Raw genomic sequence first — 19,157 nt, 5'->3', positions numbered from 1 at the left:
ATTAGAAGACTATAGAAGAGGGAATAGATCAACAAAAATACTAAGAAAGATAGGGGTGATAAAAGGAATGCTCAGTATTAGAACTGACCAGGATCTATCATGAACTATCGCAAATAAACTAAAAATGTTTGCACAGGTGGAAAAACTTAGAAGATACACAGATAAATACAACGGAACAGTAGAAAATAAGCAATTTATCGATGATGCAAAAAAGTGTTATAGAGAATTGGGAAACAAGGTTAAAAGAATTGAAAGACAGCCAAAAATTAGGAACTAGATACATTTTGGAGAAGTATCTATGAAGATCCTGTGGAACATAACAAACATGCTAAATGGATAGAAGAATAAGAAGTTTAAAGTTGCAGGATATGAAATGGGATGAAGTAACTGCCAGAGAGATTGAAACAAAGTTAAGAAAAGCATTTAATTGGAAAAACCCAGGCCAGATGCAGTACCTAACTTTTGGTTAAAAGTATTAACATCTTTGCACAAAGATTTAGCTATGAGTAAGAACTATTTCTATGTGCACCCCGAGCAAACTCCAGTCTGGCTAACAATAGGCAAAACAATGCTAATACTTAAGAGTGAACCTGCAAGCTACCCTAAAAATTATAGACCAATAACTTTCCTTACAATGATGTATAAACTATACATGGGAATTGATGCTGACAGAGTATATAGTCATTTAGAAGAAACAATTGTGGCATTAGAACAAAAGGGCATTAAAAGAAAGTCATATGGAACAAAGGATTATTTGTTGTTAAATAAAGTCATACTGAAGAACTGTAAAAAGGGGAAGAAAAGTATGGCATGGATTGACTATAAAAAAGTATTTGATAGTATCCCACATTCATGGATAAAAGAGTGCATAAAAATGTATAAGATACACCCTACACTGATCGACTACATTACAGTGACCATGAAACAGTGTTAGACCACTTTGCAATTAAGCCATGGTAAAGTATAGATTATTATCCCAGGAATAAAAATTCAAAGAGGGATATTCCAGGGTGACTCTCTTGTCACCATTGCTATTCTGCCTTGCCAATACCCATTAAGCTGTTTAACAGCTTAGGCCATGGCTACACTTTGGCTCCTAGAAAACAACAGTGTGTGAAGACCTCATCTTGTCTTTGTCTATAATTTAAAACTGTATAGCTCATCATATGAGGAACTGAAAGCACAGCTGCAGGTTGTCAAAACTTTTTCAGATGCTATAAGAACATCATTTGGTCTTAATAAGTGTACAAAATCAACCTTTAAAGCAGGAAAACTGCAGCACCAATAAAACATCAATTTGAGACAAGAATGTGATATAAAAGAGCAAGAGGGATTGTATAAATATTTGGGAAATGATGAAGGATCAACAATAAAACATGAACAAATGTGAATAAAACTTTCTAAGGAATACTTTAGAAAACTTAAATTAATTCTGAAAACAGCGTTGACATCTAGGAACAAAATCCAAGCTATAAACCAATTTGCTCTTCCTGTCCTAAATTACAGTTTTGGAGTGATTGACTGGCCCCAAAATGTGTTGGATAGATTAGATAGGAAAACAAGAAGGATGCTTCATGCTCATAAAATGATTTATAAAAATTACTGTATACCAAGATTATATATTCCCTGTTCTGAAGGAGAGATGGGCCTCCTTGAAACTGATTATATGCATAGACTGCCAATTGTGAGGCTCCACAAATATTTGCTGACCTCACAAGACCCAAATGTAGTGAAAGTTTTGAAACATGAGGAGAATACATCTAAGATGACTCTTCTGCTTAATGTATCAGAAGCATATCAGCATCAAGCAGAAATGGAAATAAACCAGAAGTAGATACAAATCAGGCAACAACTGAATGTGCCAAAAAAACAAAAAAAAAGAATATAAGGTGAAGGACCAGGTGAGATGGCAAGAAATGTGGAAAAAGCATAAATATAGTTGCAAGTATAGAAAACTTCTGGAAGAATCTCATGTGCATCAGGAACAAATGCAGGAATGGCTAAGGATAGGCAAATTCTAACTAAGAGATGAAAGCTTAATATTGGCAGCCCAAGATGGTGGACTACATGCACACTGGTTTACAAAGTCCATTGAACATGTGGGAGAAAGAGACAAATGCAGGTTTTGTAAAACTGAATTGGAAACAGTCACATACCTTGTTGCTGGTTGTGATATACTAGTGGCAGAAGGACTGTATACTGAAAGACATAATAATGTGGCAAGACTGTTCACAGGGGATTCTGCAAACATTATGGTATTGAAGTGGCTGCAAAAATACTGGAAACATGAGCCACAAAGCATCATAGAAATCAAAGTTTATATCACATGGTATCACCCATTACCAAAAGTTAAAAAAATAGATGATAGAAAACCAAATATATTGGTCCAAGAAAAGAAGACAAAAGTAACATTGTTCATTAAAATCGATACACCCAGTGACTACAGTGTCTTGCGTGCAGACACAAAGTCATGGAATATCAGGATCTGCAGGCAGAAACAAGAGCAATGTGCAAGAAAGATACCCAGACAGTTCCAATAGTAGTAGAAGCAACAGGTCTTATAAAAAATAATCTACAATTATATTTTGGTATGTTACCAATACATGTAACCACATACAAATTGCAGAAGGAGTCATTCCTGGGTACATTGCAGGTGCTGCGAAGAGCACTTTTGGCTGACATCAAAGACTGAAACAATACTAATTTCATGAACTTTAACTGTACTTTGACTTAGGAATGGGGTCCATTCCCATCATAGTATTAGAAAACCCAAAAGATTTGAAGAAATAAAAAGAGTGACGTGATATAGAAATGCAGACTGAAAGCACTATTGTGAGGTAGGTGCTCTAACATATTTATTAAGCTGCTGAATATAATGTAAGACTTCTAATGTTACACTGAAGCAGGAAACTTTGAACAACAGGATATTAATATGAAGCTGTGGAATATCCTCTTTGCTGAGGAGGTGAAGAATCAGCAGCTTTTGGAACATCAGCAAACAGTTAGAAGCACAAACATTAAGCCCCACCACAAGTAAAGTCAGAAACAACAATGTAGCATTGATGCCTACCTCCTTCACCATTGTCCAAATACCTTAATAAGTGTCTATTTTTTAAATACTGCTATTATTAATAAATAATAAAATAAAGAAAGGGACAACTAGGCACTAGGGATCAATTAGTGATTAAGTCTGTCTAGAGACTAAGACCATCTTTGCAGCAGCGATCATAATATCACATTATTTTGGGTAAGTGACATTAAAAAAATAAAGGAAGCAGAACTGAACCAATACCTTAGCTCGTAAGTTAGAACACTATCCAAGAGACCAATATGCACCTTGTCCCCTCGCTGTATTATGTTTAGCCTCTCTGTCCCATGGAAACATAGGAGGATAGCACTATGAGGAAACAGTTATAGCATATGTTGAGCCATCTGCAGAGTTGAATGTACATCACATGGGATGTTAAAAATATAACTACTGTTAGGAAGTATCCTGCATACAAACTTCTTTACTTCACAGTGTTTCCATAGTCACTTCAAATATATGCTTTTTATCACCTGATGTTTACTTTCCATAATGGTGTGATCAGCTATTGATCATGTCTATAGACTGTCTATGTGGATTTTCAGGTGTCTAAATCTAGCATCAGGTTAACAATTATTGAACATTATAATTTTCCATTGATTCTTGAGCTATGGATCTATGCATACATCTGGGATTCCACTAGCATTAACATCCTTGGTCTCTTATGGGTTTCATAATTAGCCCAAAAATTATCATAACTTCCCAGAAAAAATTGTGCAAGACATTTTGTAGAATCAAGCCTTTATGGGATACAAGCATAGGATAGGATGATATAATGTGTATTTTCATGCATTTTCTGACATACTTTAATTATGACACCTACATGTACGTTATCATGTAGTGAATGTAGTACTCTGTACTACAGTGCAGCATGCTTCAAATACATGGACATCATCTCTGCAACACATCTTCTCTGTCATCCTTTCAAATGTACTCTGTCTCACAGCTGTAATCAGAGTTCTCTCATGGTGCTTGCTGTTAATACTGTGCAATTTTAGATTGTGTAACTAGATAAGTAGGTGATTCAAATTCAAGTGTGGACAGCAAGAAAACGTGCACTGTGGTTGACTCTGGAGTGTAAAGAAACCAGTAATCTAAAAACAAAGTCTAAATGCTTGACAACAACTCATGTACATAGTCTCTACTTTTGACACTAAAATTCATAAAGATTCAGAAAATCTGATACTAAGACAAACTACTTTGGCAGGTTGTTCCAAAATTGAATCTATGGTGATTTATATTAATAGAAAGTTAAAAAAATATTCTTGGTGAAAAGACATATTTTAAGAGGCTCCTGACACTTTTTAATGAATTCAACTAATATTAAGTTTGAAGAGAATTTAATATTAATAACTATTGATATTGTAAATTTATTTTCAGTAATACCTCATTTGACAATTCTCTATTGGTTTTTGAAATACCTTAATATGCACAGTAAGATTCAAAATAGATATATTATTAATTTTCATCATTTTATGGAAATTGTTTAAAAAAAAGAAGTTCTTTTTCTTTGAAGGTGAATTTTTCCATCAAAATATTGACTTTCTAACAAGTGCTACATGCGTCCTGATATTTGTAAATATAGTTCTCATTGTATAGAAAAGTCAGTGTAGGATCATAGGATATTGCTAGTCTAATAGCTCTGGGGTCGTTACAAGCCAAGCCAAGAATTTATCCCCAAAAGAGAAACCATAACCAGCACCTGTCACCCCTGTAAGTGAGGGACAAATTTGTGGTTGCCCATCCACTCATCAAGGTTGCACTTGAAGAGGGTCAGCAGCATACTTTGTTTGACATGTATGTGGAGTCTATTCCATAGATGGGGTAGCCTCTGCGAGACAAACCTGTTTCTTCAGCAGAATTTGTTAATGTCACATATTAGATTTAAGCCTTTCGATTGGGTACTATGTGAGAAGTTAGACTTACAGATATGGAGCATCACAAGTAGAGCAGGGTCTGAGACTGCCTTGTAGGTGAGACACAGATCATCTCTGCGCAATCTGTAGGATACAGAGTAGAGTGATAATGATTTGAGCCTTTCCACATAGGACAGATGTCGGATGCCATGGATTTTCTTTGTGAGGTATTTCTGTGGTCTTTCTAGTTGGTGCAGGTGTTTGGAGAGGTACATACCAAATGGGGTATTGTACTCAATTATTGGCCTAATGAAGGAGGAGTACAGAGAGGTCATAACTTCCTTTTTTCTGGATGCAATCCCTTTACTTATGAGATAAACCAAGTAAAAGGCTTTTCTGACCACTTTGGCTACATGATGGTCAAATGTGAGATTGTTGTCAACTTCTGTACCCAGGTCTCTCACCACAGGTTGTGTGCTTAGGGGGTTGCTACTAATGAGGTAATTAGCAGGGGACAGGTTTTTGATGAATTGTATGATAATACATTTTTTGCATTTAACTTAAGATCATGACTTTGGCACTAGTCATTTGTTGCTGTGAGACCCTCTTGAAGTATGGTAACATCATTTGGGGAGTCAACGATAGCACCCAACTTACAGTCATCCACAAATTTGGTCAGCCATAGGCCATTTTCTTTGCCTGGACCTCTGAGAAGTAGATGCCAAACAATAGGGGTCCCAGGACAGATCCCCGGGGGACGCCACTAGCTACAGGTCTGCTGTCAGAGGTAGTGGCACTGATTTTGACCTTGTAGGTCCTATCAGTGAGCCAGTTGGCCACCTACCTGATGAGATAGGGATTTACAAGTTATGTTAGCTTTTTGATGATGCCCAAGTGGGTGATTGTGTCAAAGGCTTTGGCCAAGACAATGTAAGCTGTACTTACTGACTTTCCCTCATCCAGTGCCTTGGTGACAGTCTCAAAAAAGTCAACCAGATTCAAAAGGCAAGCTCTACCCTTGTCGAATCCAAACAGAGTGTGGTCAAGTGCTTGGAGATTGCCCATGTCCTTGTTTATGAGGTCCATACTAATATGCTCCATGGCCTTACAGATCAGACTTGTCAAGTTAATGGGGCAATAGTTTACAGGGTCAGTAGTGGTGCCACCATTGTGCAAAGGGATGACAATGGCAGTTTTCCACTGTACTGGAATAAAGCCTGTACTTAGGCTATGGTTGAATAGGATGCTCAATGACAAGGCTAGTTCTTGCTGGGAGATGTTGCAGAATACAGCCTGAGATACTATCAGGTCCCATGGAAGCTGTGTTCTTTGCCTTGGGCAAGTATCAGGGATGTTGAATGGGCCATTGGGGTGGTATGTAATCAAAAGTGATTTTATGAAAACCTTAGTGAGTTATAATATTTTTAGATGATATATTTTTCTTTTAGAGAGGTAGAATAGACAAATTTGATGAATTTATCAAATATACAGCTAACACAACTGTTTTTTTAATTCACATGTACATTTTACTGTTATTGTATAAATAACTTAGACATTACTATATTAAAGGACATCTCAGAATGGAAATATATATCAATAATCACAGAAAAGAAACATTTTCTAATTGTTATAAACACTTTGATAGCAACCATCCTTATCATCAGAAATATAATATTGTCAAAAGGCAACTTATTATGTTGTTACATATTATTTATGATAATGGTGCATTTAAAATGGAAGTAGAATACGTTCTCACTACGTTTTTGAAATGGTATATTCACAATCACTGGTGGATAAGGCAGGCAATGAAATTACAGCAGCCAGAACAACTAAATATCACCTTATTTTAGGTCATGAAGGAAACTTTTTTTTTCAGTCATCAACAATTCAAAGGCTAATAGATTTACTGTATACTAAGGAAGCTAATCAGAACTGACAAGCACTAAAAATTTAGTATTTAATGGGAAAAAAACTTGGAGATGAGTCTGTTGTTTACAGTAGAAGTAAGAATTTCAAAATCCGTTGGAAAGACTGAAATTTAATAACTCAGGATATTGCAAATTAATTTTAGATGGACCAAATGTTGTGGTTCCTGGATGTGATAAACATATTAGTTTGCCCTGGTCACTTTAATTGTAAAACAAATGGCATTGTATATCTTACCCTCTGTCTTTATGTAACAGTATTTATGTGGAGAAAATTGAGATACAACTCAGGATAAGAATTTATGAGATTCAGTACAATAAAAATGTAACAACAAACATGCTTTATAAAACATTCAGTAAATTATAAACTTTTTAAAAGGTTTTTATTTTTTATTTTAGAAAAAAGTAGACATCAACCAAAGGGGTGGATTATGGGAAACTACATTAGGAGAGCATGAGATGGTGTGGCAGTTATGCCTTAATGCTGTAGACAAATCAGATTTAAATGAACATATATCCATTACTAGTGTCTTGAAGTTTAGATTGGCTAAATTGTGAAATAATATACAAGATACATTTTATCTAAATTACTTTTTAAATTTTTGGAATGTGCATTTAATGTTGTCTTATTTTATTTATTCAAACTTGTTTTATGTATTTGTAAATATTTTTGTGTGACATCTTTGTTTTAGTTTTACATGTTTTGCACAGTAAGACAGCAATTTGTTTTATTTGTCAGACTCCATGTTAGGGGAGCAATACCCATTCCAATAGGATACTGATGTTAACCCGTTCAAGTGAGTTCTTCTAGACACATCTGATATGTTTTTTTCTCTGGCATCAATGGTTGATGCACCTCTTTCTGAGGTCTGACCTCAGCCATGTGTTTGAGTCTGGCAAGATGTAACTGCTGAATGTATGAATGTATGAATGTTCATAAAAGTATACAGGTATTATTTTCCTCTCCTAAAATAATGATCTCTATTGCATGACTCAATACAAACATTTATGCAAACATATTATTATTTTATGCACAATATGGACCTTTAAAGGAAACCTGGGCTTATTTATCATTTCTTAATTTGTGCCATGCTGCAAAATCATCACGAAGTGTGAGACAGTCTGTGTTATTATACTTTCCTGTGTTTTTTTGCTGGATAGTTAATGTCATTGTAGTCTCTGCTGTACTTCCTTTTGTGCATGTCCAGTTTAATGATGTATTAGATGCACACTGTTTAGCACAAAGAACCTTAAGTACTCAATGTTATGAGATAGTTGTCATTTGTTGTCATTTGCTCTTTTTTGTGAAAATGAAATAGAATTACCCTCTGGAAGGTTGGCTTTGCCAACATCTGTACACTGGAATGCAATGGAGTTATTGTCTTATGTGCAGAGGATAACATTTGTCATATGCTAGTGTAAAGTTGGTGTATGTGAAATGTAAATTGGCAATAGGTCACTGACTAATATAAGTTAATGTTTCATCAGACTGTGTGATTTATGTTACTGTAATTTCATTCAAGTATTACTAATGTGTTTAACAAGGCTCACTTCATGGCTAAATATCAGGTACAACATGATAGTATACTGCATTCACATATGTACTTTAAAATACTTTTATTTCAACATGTATGGAGTGGCACTTGCAGCTAAAAGAACATGAATTATATTACTGAACACAGTGATACAAATGCATCATACTCAGTTAAGTGTAGCCTGACATTTGGCAAATTTCCCCAGTAGCTAATGTATTAACACTATATTTCTGCCATGCCATTTTGTTGTGCATACGTCTTGTCTGTGCCATGTATCCATTTGTGTTATACGCATACATACATCTCATGCATAGCGATAGACATAATGACATTCCTACACAAACAACCTATTTGTCAAGGGACTGAGTACATGGGTTATGCCTTGATTTATTTGTATGTTCACGTCACATGACCATACCCTCAGTTTACAAACACATAATGTCTCAGTTCTGATATAATTAGACAATTGTTAGTATGTATATCAAATAATTTTTCTGTTGATATCCTCATGAAAGTAACATTTCTGTGTATGTTCATAGATTAGTACTAGGCTAACTGCCCTTGCGAGACATTTTAAGCCTAGACAATTAACCCATGTGAGATTCAAACCCTGTACCTTGTGTTTGTAAGGCAAACACCTTAACCATTAGACCACCCTCCCAATCAGAATTTGCTATATACATACACAGGATATATAAACAGTCACAAATTTTCTGTCATTGACAATATGCAGGTTCTGCCACAAATGCTTTTTCATTAATTAATACTAGTTTTAGAATGATTCTACTGGTGTCCACGATTCTTCTTAGCATTTCCACATTGTCACAGGTGTGTACATTGCCATAGCAACTTCATTATTGGTTCTTTCATACATCTAAAGCACTGAAAGGCTTACAATTCTTTAACATGCGTGTATGTTCTAACATCAGTCACGTGGATGTAAGTTAATACTTTTGATTAGTTGCAAAGTATACATTACAATGACAAAGTAGTTCAGTACACCTAAAACATGGGTGTAGCTAGTCATTCTCAACATAATCTTGCAAGAGTGATATTTTTTCTGAGCATGTCTCATGAAATGTATAGTGGAAACATAGGCTATGTTTTACAACTGTATAACCTATTGTATAATTTACATTCACACACAAAACATGTTTTGCTAACACAATTTTAGCTTTTCAGTAGCCTGTGGTTACAAGTGCCAAAACATGGCAATATGAAGTCCCTTTCTGAAGTACATATGGCAATAGCTTTAGAGTTCAGTAAAATTGTTTTGCTTGACAGGTGTGGACTACAGCATATTTTCTGGAAATACAACTGATGTGCAATAACAGCAGTATATGCAATATCCCTTAATATATGTACTTTCCTTGCAAACTGTTACTTCAACTCTGCAATTTAAGTACATTTTACATGTATCATATTTACTTCCGTTGTTGCACTATAGCTGTGTCCCTCTCAAATCCTTTGAAAGCATTTCCTTTCTATTATGTATGTGTCCTGAAGTGAACAGGATTACTTGTATAGTTAAATAAAAGTAATTACTTTTGCTTGTACACTTACCTACTAATGTCTGCCTATACTTTTCTCAGTAAGATTCCCCGTCACTTAATTAGGTAATTCATGTTGCCTGTGCATTCTATTGTGCTTCCAGTACGTGATCGCTTAATGGGGCTGCATGCATACACAACCTGTTGTCTAATAAATCCTCTGTGCACCTCAATGTTGCCACAAGTAGGTGTTCTGGCCATAAACAGGTATTGCTGAACATGTAGTGGACTTAGCAGTGCACATATTCAATGTGCTGCTGCTGGCCAGACTAATATGAATGAAGCATGTAGGCTTAACACTGTGTACACACGTTATTGAATCCCTGTTAAAGAATCTTTCCCTCTTTCTCATAGTCAGAAACATATAAGCACAACTTCACACAATTTCTGCATTTCTTCAGTGGAATAGAGTAACATATTTCATCTGTTTTCTACAACGGAACAAATACAGTTCTCATTTTACTTTTGTGACATTATGCAATGGCAATTTCACAGTGCAGTTTCTGTTGAAGATTTAGTGAAGCTTAAACATAGCTTACAAATAGAATTTGGTCTGAAATAGAAAACAAAGACAAAAAAAGTCAACCATCACATTTTAAATCAGCTTCCCTTTCCCACAACATTACAAGTTCTCCTTCCACAAGGCCCCCATGCAAGTATTCTGAAGGCATTCCCCTAAAAAAAAAAATCTTGGGGCTATTTTGATATGTTATCACATTCCCTTTCAAAACACACCATCTACTCTGGCATTAGCAGCAACCTTCCTGCACTTGATAGTCATAGTATAATCTTTAAAAAACCTCCCCCTGCAAGATGCAATAATTCACTTCAATACCACTTTCCTAGCCATTCTAGACTCACAAGTACCAATCAGAAAAAGATGTGTCAAAGCTAACTATGCCCCTTGGTTAGAAAAACAAACACTACATCTCCTTATGCTTTGAGATAAAGCATGGTCTTCCTAGAAAACAAATAAATCCCAACTCTCATACCAAATCTATTGAGAACTTAGGAATAAAGCTAAAAAACAGATTGCAATTGAAAAAATCAATTACTATATGGAAATACAAGCCAAGCATCACAAAAACACACAAAAATTCTGGTCTGCAATAAATAATATCCTTAACCCTGGGAAAATAGTAAAACCCCCCCCCCCCCATCAAGTCAGAAAACATAGCCACCCAGTTTTACAAATATTTTACAGAAACCGTCCTTGAATTAGCTAAAAATCAAACATTATTTAAGCAATAACCCATGCCTGAGTGTGGGTAATGCTGGATTTACCCACGGTTGGTGTGGTTTGGTCACGAGGGCGAAGCCTGAGTGGCCAAATAAAGACAACCGTGGGTAAAGCCAGCATTACCCACACCCAGAAGTGGGTTATTGCTATTATACAATGACATTATTTAAGAAAAAAAATACTTACTTTTCTTAAATAATGACATTGTATAATGCCTCCGTGCTGCTCTTCCGCAGCTGTCCGGTATTCTGCGGCAGTTCTGATGTACTGCACATGTGCATGCTTACACAGTACATCAGAGCTGTGTGTGGAAGAAACTGAGAAAGGAAGATCTCCTTTGCTTTTTAAAAGGTGTCTCACTATGTTAAGAGAGTTTAACATAATGAGATAGCTTTCAAAAAAGCAACGGAGAAAGGAAGATCTCCGTTCCCTTTTTTAAAGCTGTCTCGCTATGTTAAATGAGTTTAACATAGCAAGATATCTTTAAAAAAAGCAACGGAGAACAGGAAGATCTTCGTGACTTTTTTTTTAAGATATCTCACTATGTTAAACTTGTTTAACATAGCAAGATTACAGCAATGGAGCTTTTCCGTTCTCCGTTGCTACCAAAAATACAAAAAACTCAAGACTTATACTAGTGGAAAAAGTCCGGGTGACCTGACCTTTTCCATTAGTATAAGGTGGATTTACAATGGGAACGCTGACCAATCAGCGTGCACATTTTAGAATATTAAGGGTGGTCATTGTATAATAATAAATAAACACTTCCTCCCTATTCCTAACACCACATCAACCTTCTCACTGCAACTAGTTCCAACCGATACTATCAAAAATCTCCTGAAAAAGCTAAAGTACACTACACTAGCTGCTGACGGTCTACCCAAAGAATACTTAAAACTAACAGCAGATATCATAGCATACCCCATATCTATACTTATCAACAGATCAATAGCTGAACACCAAGTCCCGTCCATCTGGAAAACCACATATATCATTCCCCTTCATAAGGGTGGTCCATCAACCGAGCTAAACAATTATAGACCAATTGCTATACTGTCACCACTCTCCAAAATTCTAGAAAAAGTTATTCATGAACAAGTAACTGACTACCTACTAAATAACAAACTTCTAACCAATACCCAACATGGTTTTGGACCATTGCATTGCACAACTTCTGCCCTTTCCTCCATTACTAACACCATAAATCTCCACAGAAGTAATAATCACTTTGTCTCTTCCATTTTCTTAGATCTATCAAAAGCTTTTGACATGGTCTCCCATACCCACCATCTCAGCACCCTCTCAGACCTCTAATTCAGTAATTTCACCATTGCATGGTTCAAAGATCATCTTATAGGCTGTCAACAAGCTGTCTCATGGCAACAAATCCTAATACCCTTATTACCAGTTGAACTTGGTGTCCCCCAAGGCTCCATAATAGCCCCACTCCTTTTCTCCATATTTGCTAACTGTCTCCACCTTGCAACCTCTCATGCATCCCTCATACAATATGCAGAGGATTTGACTGCAATATGTTCTGTACCCTCCTTCTCTGAGCTGCAAACACTTACCCAGAAAGCCTTTCAGGGTGTAGAGACCTGGCTAACTAATTCAAAGTTAATCTTCAACACCCCCAAAAAAACAAACTATTAATATTCTCCCCTAACAAAACTACCTCCTCCCCTAACTGTTTCCACATTACCTCCAACAACAAAACCTACATAACCACCTCACAGCACACTAAGCTACTTGGAGTTGAAATTGACCACAAACTTAGATATGATATTCACATATCTCAGAGAATTGAAAAGGCACATAAAAAACTTGTTCCCTTATACAGGAATAAACACTTCTTTACAAGTAATACCAGAATAGCCATAGCCCTAACATACCTACTCTCCACATTATTATATGCAGCTCCCATTCTTACTAATCTTAAGAAATCTGAACTGCAAAAACTCGAAATTTGATACAATAAAATATCACGATTTGCCACTAATTCCTCATCACTGCCTAGCACTCAAGCAGCTAAATTGGCTAGAATTTCCACAACTCCTACACTATACACAACTCTCTATGGCCCACAAAATTCTTTCAGAGACAGATAAAATACCTGCCCTACAAACTCTTCTGCAACCCTATGCTACTAATAGACCACTTTGATCCTCCACCAGAAACCACATCCAAACTCATATGGCCAAAAATCAAGCAGCTGGTTCCCTCTACTCAAACTATATAGGTAAACTCTGGAACGCACTACCATCCAATCTTACCTCCATATCACCAATTACAACATTTAAACCAGCCCTAAAAAACTATCTACTTAGGAAATGAATCTGTCCATGCACAACCCCTGGATAAGGTCCAAATGTCCATCTACACTTGCAGCTCTTCAATTCCTCTACTATCTCACTATCGGTCACAATTCTCTAGAGAGGAATACCCTAGTCAAACAAAGATAGTATATCTCCTACATCTATATCTTTAGACTGCTTTCTTATTAATTGCTTATTCCTAAGATTATATTTAAATATTAAATGTAAATATGTAACAGATCATAATTTTTTTTCCTGGATGCATCTTAAAACATCTTAAATGCTACTTGTATTGATTTGTTTCTTGTTTGTAATGTACTGTTGTATTGTATTTTACTGTTGTTTCTGGAGCTTTTCTCCCCGGACCTCTGCTGAAAAAGGGCATGTGTCCAGTCAGACTTTCCCGGTAAACAAATGTAAAATAAATAAATAAAATAAATAAAAATAAAAAATAAGACTGCAAATCTAAGGTCCAGCTAAGAAACTTTCTGTTCTGTCTAACCACTTTAAAGGGTTGTTATATATAATCGTGATGAACGTTTTATAATCTTATTATAGTTAAAGCTTTTACATATCACAGACTATACACAGTATGACTGTTATAACTGCTTAGGATTCCACTCAGATTGAAGTCTTCAGCTATTATACACAATGGGTTACTCTTTACCCTTTGAGAACATGTGGTTAAGTGCACCCCCCCACCTCATAGATGGAAGTGTCTATCTCCACAATGAATTCTGGAGTGTAGTCAGAACTGGCTAATACAGGGAGTCTGATCAAAGCCTATTTAAGAGCTTTACTCCTTATAGGTTCTGCTTTGAGAGCTGTTTTAGATCTAGCCTATTTCATTTTTGAGCTCAAGTTAACGTATCCCATCTGGTAGAGATTGGCTTTACCCATGTTCAACTCCTAACGAGAATAACTGGGATTATACCATTGAGGGGATACATGCATGGGATAAAGGATTTAGGAGCTGCTTCTGTCTATTAGAAGTACAAGGGGCAGGCCTAGGGTAAATTGTTTGTTTCAAATCCATAGATTCAAGCAATGCTTGAATATGAACAGGAATGAACATTGCTTTATGTGGATGGGAAATGTATTCTAGAACAGAAGTGTCTTCTGCAAGAAATGCCTGTCCCTCCAAACCATTCTGTTGATGTTGCAGAAGTAGTTTATATCCCCAGACCAAGTATTTCTCATGCCATTTGACTTGCCATTGTTCAAGAAATCAAGTAGTATTGTATTAGAGGATTGCCTTGTATGCTAGACACAGGTCACTTATTAGCAGTCTATAGAATACTAAGTATAGTGACAGGGTTTTGAGGCAGTCCATGTAAGACATTTTATTTGGGCCTTGTATGCTTTTAGTAAGGTATTGCTATGGGCATGTCAAAGGGGGTATTATATTGAATGAATAGCCTAATAAGAATTGGATAAAAGAAATAAAGGACATCCCTAGATCTAGAGACAATCCCTTTGTCTACAATCTGTGCAGTATAGAAGAACTTTCTTACAAGAATGGAGACCTGTTGGTCAAAAACTAGGTCACAGTCCAGATAACTTCCCAAATCCTGAATAGCTGGGTCATCTCTCAGCGGTGCATTTTTAATCCTCCTTAACTCCTGTTAACAGATCTGAGTCCATGCAACCTTATATGGTCTATTTTTTCTGCTTATTGCACTACAGTGGGCAACACATTTCTTATAATACCCTACTGTTCCTAAGAATGCCTTCACCTTCTTTTTGGTAGAACAAGTAGGTTATGTCACAGTGGCTTTGACCTTGATGGGCTCTGGCCTAATCATACTACCACTTAGTCTATACCCCATGCACGATGCTTATGCTTTGCCAATCTGGCATCTTTGGGAAGTAAAAGACAGCCCTGTCCTTTGCACTTTGCTAACCAACTCCCTGCCTTGTTGAATATGTTCTGACAATGACTGATTGTAGATGGTTTGTCTTTTTTCGGCTTCTCCTGGTTAGGGGTCACCACAGTGGAACTCCAGTCTGCTAATGATTAGCAGTCGATTTTTTTTATGGTGCCTAGTTGCCAGGCCAATGCCCAACCTTCAGCGAAGGCACGCCCATTCAAGCATGGCTTTCAGAGGCCACTCAACCGCGGGGAGGACAAGTCATAATTCCACATAGTCTCCGGAATATCGTTGGGTCATTTCTTATTCTAAAGGGCATTTTATTAATATTCTGTAACCAAAAAGAGTCACAATTGTTGACCTTTCCTGACTGGTTGTGTCAAGTGTACCTACCAGTAATCCTTGGTCAAGTCAATAATGGTTAGAGTATTCCCATCCAACTTCTCTAAGGCTTTATCTGTTACATGCATGGGATACATAACTGACTCTGTGTGATCATTTAGTTTTCTATAGTCCACAAAAAATTGTGGTACTGCCATCTTTTTTTCATACCAGTATCACTGGATGAAGCCTGGGGAATGTTTGGGCCCATAGATTAATCCCAGTTTCAGCATGCCCTATAGTTCCTGCCTCAGGGTTTTACTGACTCAAAATTATCCAATCAATAGCCTTATAAGGCTTACCTGATAGGCCACTGGGAGCCCTTCGCAGATCCCCCAAATGGAAGTTGTCAACTGCATGTTGAGAAAAAAAAACTCCTCAAATTTCAACAATGAAAACGTTCTTTTCCACTCCTGCCACTGCAACAAATTGATTGCTAAAACTAATTTTACTGCCACACACTCTCATCTCACTTTCAGTGCTTCAGTACTTCAACCAAGCCATAAATAAAGTATTGGCATTCAATTAGCAAAGCAGATACTGCACGCTTACATTAGTCACCTGCTTATCGTGCCCCTGACAGTTTGCACTTGGGGCTGCTATCCCTTTCACCCTACTCTAGGTACAGCTTTTCTTTGTCTACATGGAAGCCCGACAGCTGGCTAAATGTATCACCGATGTCTTGTAGTATTGCTCATATTTCCTGAACCTGGGTAGGAGTAACTTGTTGCAACACAGCTACCTAACCCAGCAAGGTGTCAGATCAGGTTTCACTGAGATAACCTACTAAAAGACCTCCTTTGACTCCTCAGTCATCCTAGAGCAGGTACTGCATACCAGGGCATATCCATCATAATAAAACTTTTAGGGAGTCCCTGGTGGTCTACTGGTTAGGATTCAGCACTCTAAATACATCCCTGGGATTCCACCCATGTCCTTGCAGGACAGGGGCATCGGGTGCTGTCTTATCTAAACATGGGCTAAACTCTGGGCTAGGCTTATAAGGACCTCAGGCCCAATAGCCTAGTAACTTCCTATAATCCTATGATCATGTTAACAATGTAGACGTTTTGTTCCTTTCTCCTACCCAGTAGCCCTACCTTGTAGTTAATTTAACTCACTTTTAGTCACAATGGTGAAATAACCCTTCTAGGTTGCCTACATTTTCTAGTTTCTTACAGAAATAAGCACCATCATATTCTACCCAGTGAAATATTGTCTGACTGAAGCTGCCATGTCATGTCAGATTTCCTTCCTCTGTTCTGTTTGTCGGAGACACTCCTGGACCATCCCTATGACCTTACCAAGCCTAGTTTTAATGTTCAGGACTTAATCCACAAAAGATTCTTGTGGAAAACCCATCACACTAGAAATGAATTAAATCCAGGACCTTCTTCCCCTTCTGACCATACAGCAGCTCAAATGGTGAAAAACCTATGGACTCCTGTGGTGCTTCCTTGTATACAAAAATAACATGGATGAAGTACCTGTCCATCAGGATCTTGAATTGATCTGCAAATTGCCTCAACATGGTCTTCAGCTTAGAAATAAACTTCTCTACCAAATCATTGGCCTGTGGGTGGTAAACACTAGTCTTTAAAGCCTTACCCCAAAATTCTTCCACTAACAAGTCTGCAGTTATGAAATGAAGTTGGCACCTGTACTTGTCAGTGTTTCTGTAAGAAAATTTACTCTGCTGAAAAAATGTCTAGCAAAGCATTTATCATGTTTTCTGTTTCAGTGGAAGACATGGCCACTGCAAATGAGTATCTACAGGCATAATGCACCAACAGTAGGATATATGCCCTCCCTGTGGGTTTAAAGGTCCTTAGAGGTACCAAAATATTCATAACTACATTCTGAAATGTTCACCAATAACAAAAGCATCAAAGAATCTTTGTCTATCTTCTGCTGTGCCAACAATTTGATACTGCTCAAATGTCTTGTAGTATCCTACAACAAACTTTGCAATATCTAACAAACTTGCATAAGCTGTTTGCATGCTTTATGCCCATATGGCATGCAAAAGAAATATTATGGGATATGACTAGAAGGCACTAAATACTGCTAATGGCTGTATTACTTCTTCCTCTGCTCTTTATTCAGAGATCCATTCACTATACAATAATGTGTGGACTATATACATGCACACACAGCCTTGTATGCTTCTTAAACATACAAGCACACACACACTACACTCTGATCTACATCCTCCCTCTTTGAGAAATATACCATACAATTGTTATGAGACTGTTTGACATGCAGAAATCACAGGTAATTTATAGACATGCATTATACAATGTTAAACATATAGATATGTACAATCAAGTCCACGTTGCTGTGTTTTTTCACACTTAGTTTTGGCACTCATCTATATTGTGTGACATAAAACTGGTAATTAGATTTAGCAACTGGGACAGATTCTGCAAAATGGTTGACCTGTGGAATGTTCGAATCACTTTCTGGAACAGAATCAGAATGTTGAACACATTCTGGACTGGAAACAGTGTCTGACTCATTCCTTGATTTAGAGTTTGCATCAAAAGATACAATGCTATGATTGCAATAATTCATAGGTTCATAGTTTCATAGGTGTTTATTAGGCTAACGACCTCAAGGGCCTTTTTAACCCTAGCCATGCATCCCAAATCTCTGACAAGTTTTGAAACCCTTGATAAGTGTAAGCATAGGCCTGGGAGATGAACCATTTACAGGTTACCTGTTTGCATCAGAGACGTAGGTGCCAAACCAGGGATGAATTTCCGGTTTCCAATCCAGTTGTCCAAGTTGCACCTGAATTGGATTAAGGAGGTAACTTCCCTGATGATGATGGTTCTGGTACAGGAAGAAGATGTTTGCAATCCCTCCTCTACTCCATTCATTCAGAATTTACCAAGTAAGATCTTGACTCTGCACAGATGCCTGTGATCTGTTCTATTTGATCAAAGCCTTACATTGTCTGGATTTGTACTGTCTCTCCTTCCCTCAACGAACAAAGTAATCTGCTTGTTCTGTCATAACTACATTTTTGGTTATTACACTTCTTAAACAATTGAGCCTTGATCGTTTTATTGTTCTTAGATTTAGGTTGCAACAAACTTGAAGAAGTAGGTAACGTAGTTCTAGTTTGCCTGGAAAGTAGTATTTGAGCAAGTGAGCCAAGAATATCATCACGGGCTATGTTTCTGAGATTGTGTCTATATCACGTTATCGAAAGTTTGCTTAATCGAATCAATAAAGGTCGAACTTTATTGATTGATTAAGTAAAACTTTGAATAATGTAAAAAAAAAAAAATTAAAAAAAAAAAACTAAATGGCATAGGCAGGGGGGCAAGCCCCTTGTACCCCCCACACCCCCGCTACTTAAATATACCAACTCCGAGACTGTACTTCATTGAG

Source organism: Protopterus annectens, chromosome 2.part2, assembly GCF_019279795.1.
Source record: "Protopterus annectens isolate FY-2018-M chromosome 2.part2, PAN1.0, whole genome shotgun sequence".
NCBI lineage: Eukaryota > Metazoa > Chordata > Ceratodontiformes > Protopteridae > Protopterus > Protopterus annectens.
Note: the sequence above shows the minus strand (reverse complement) of the source record.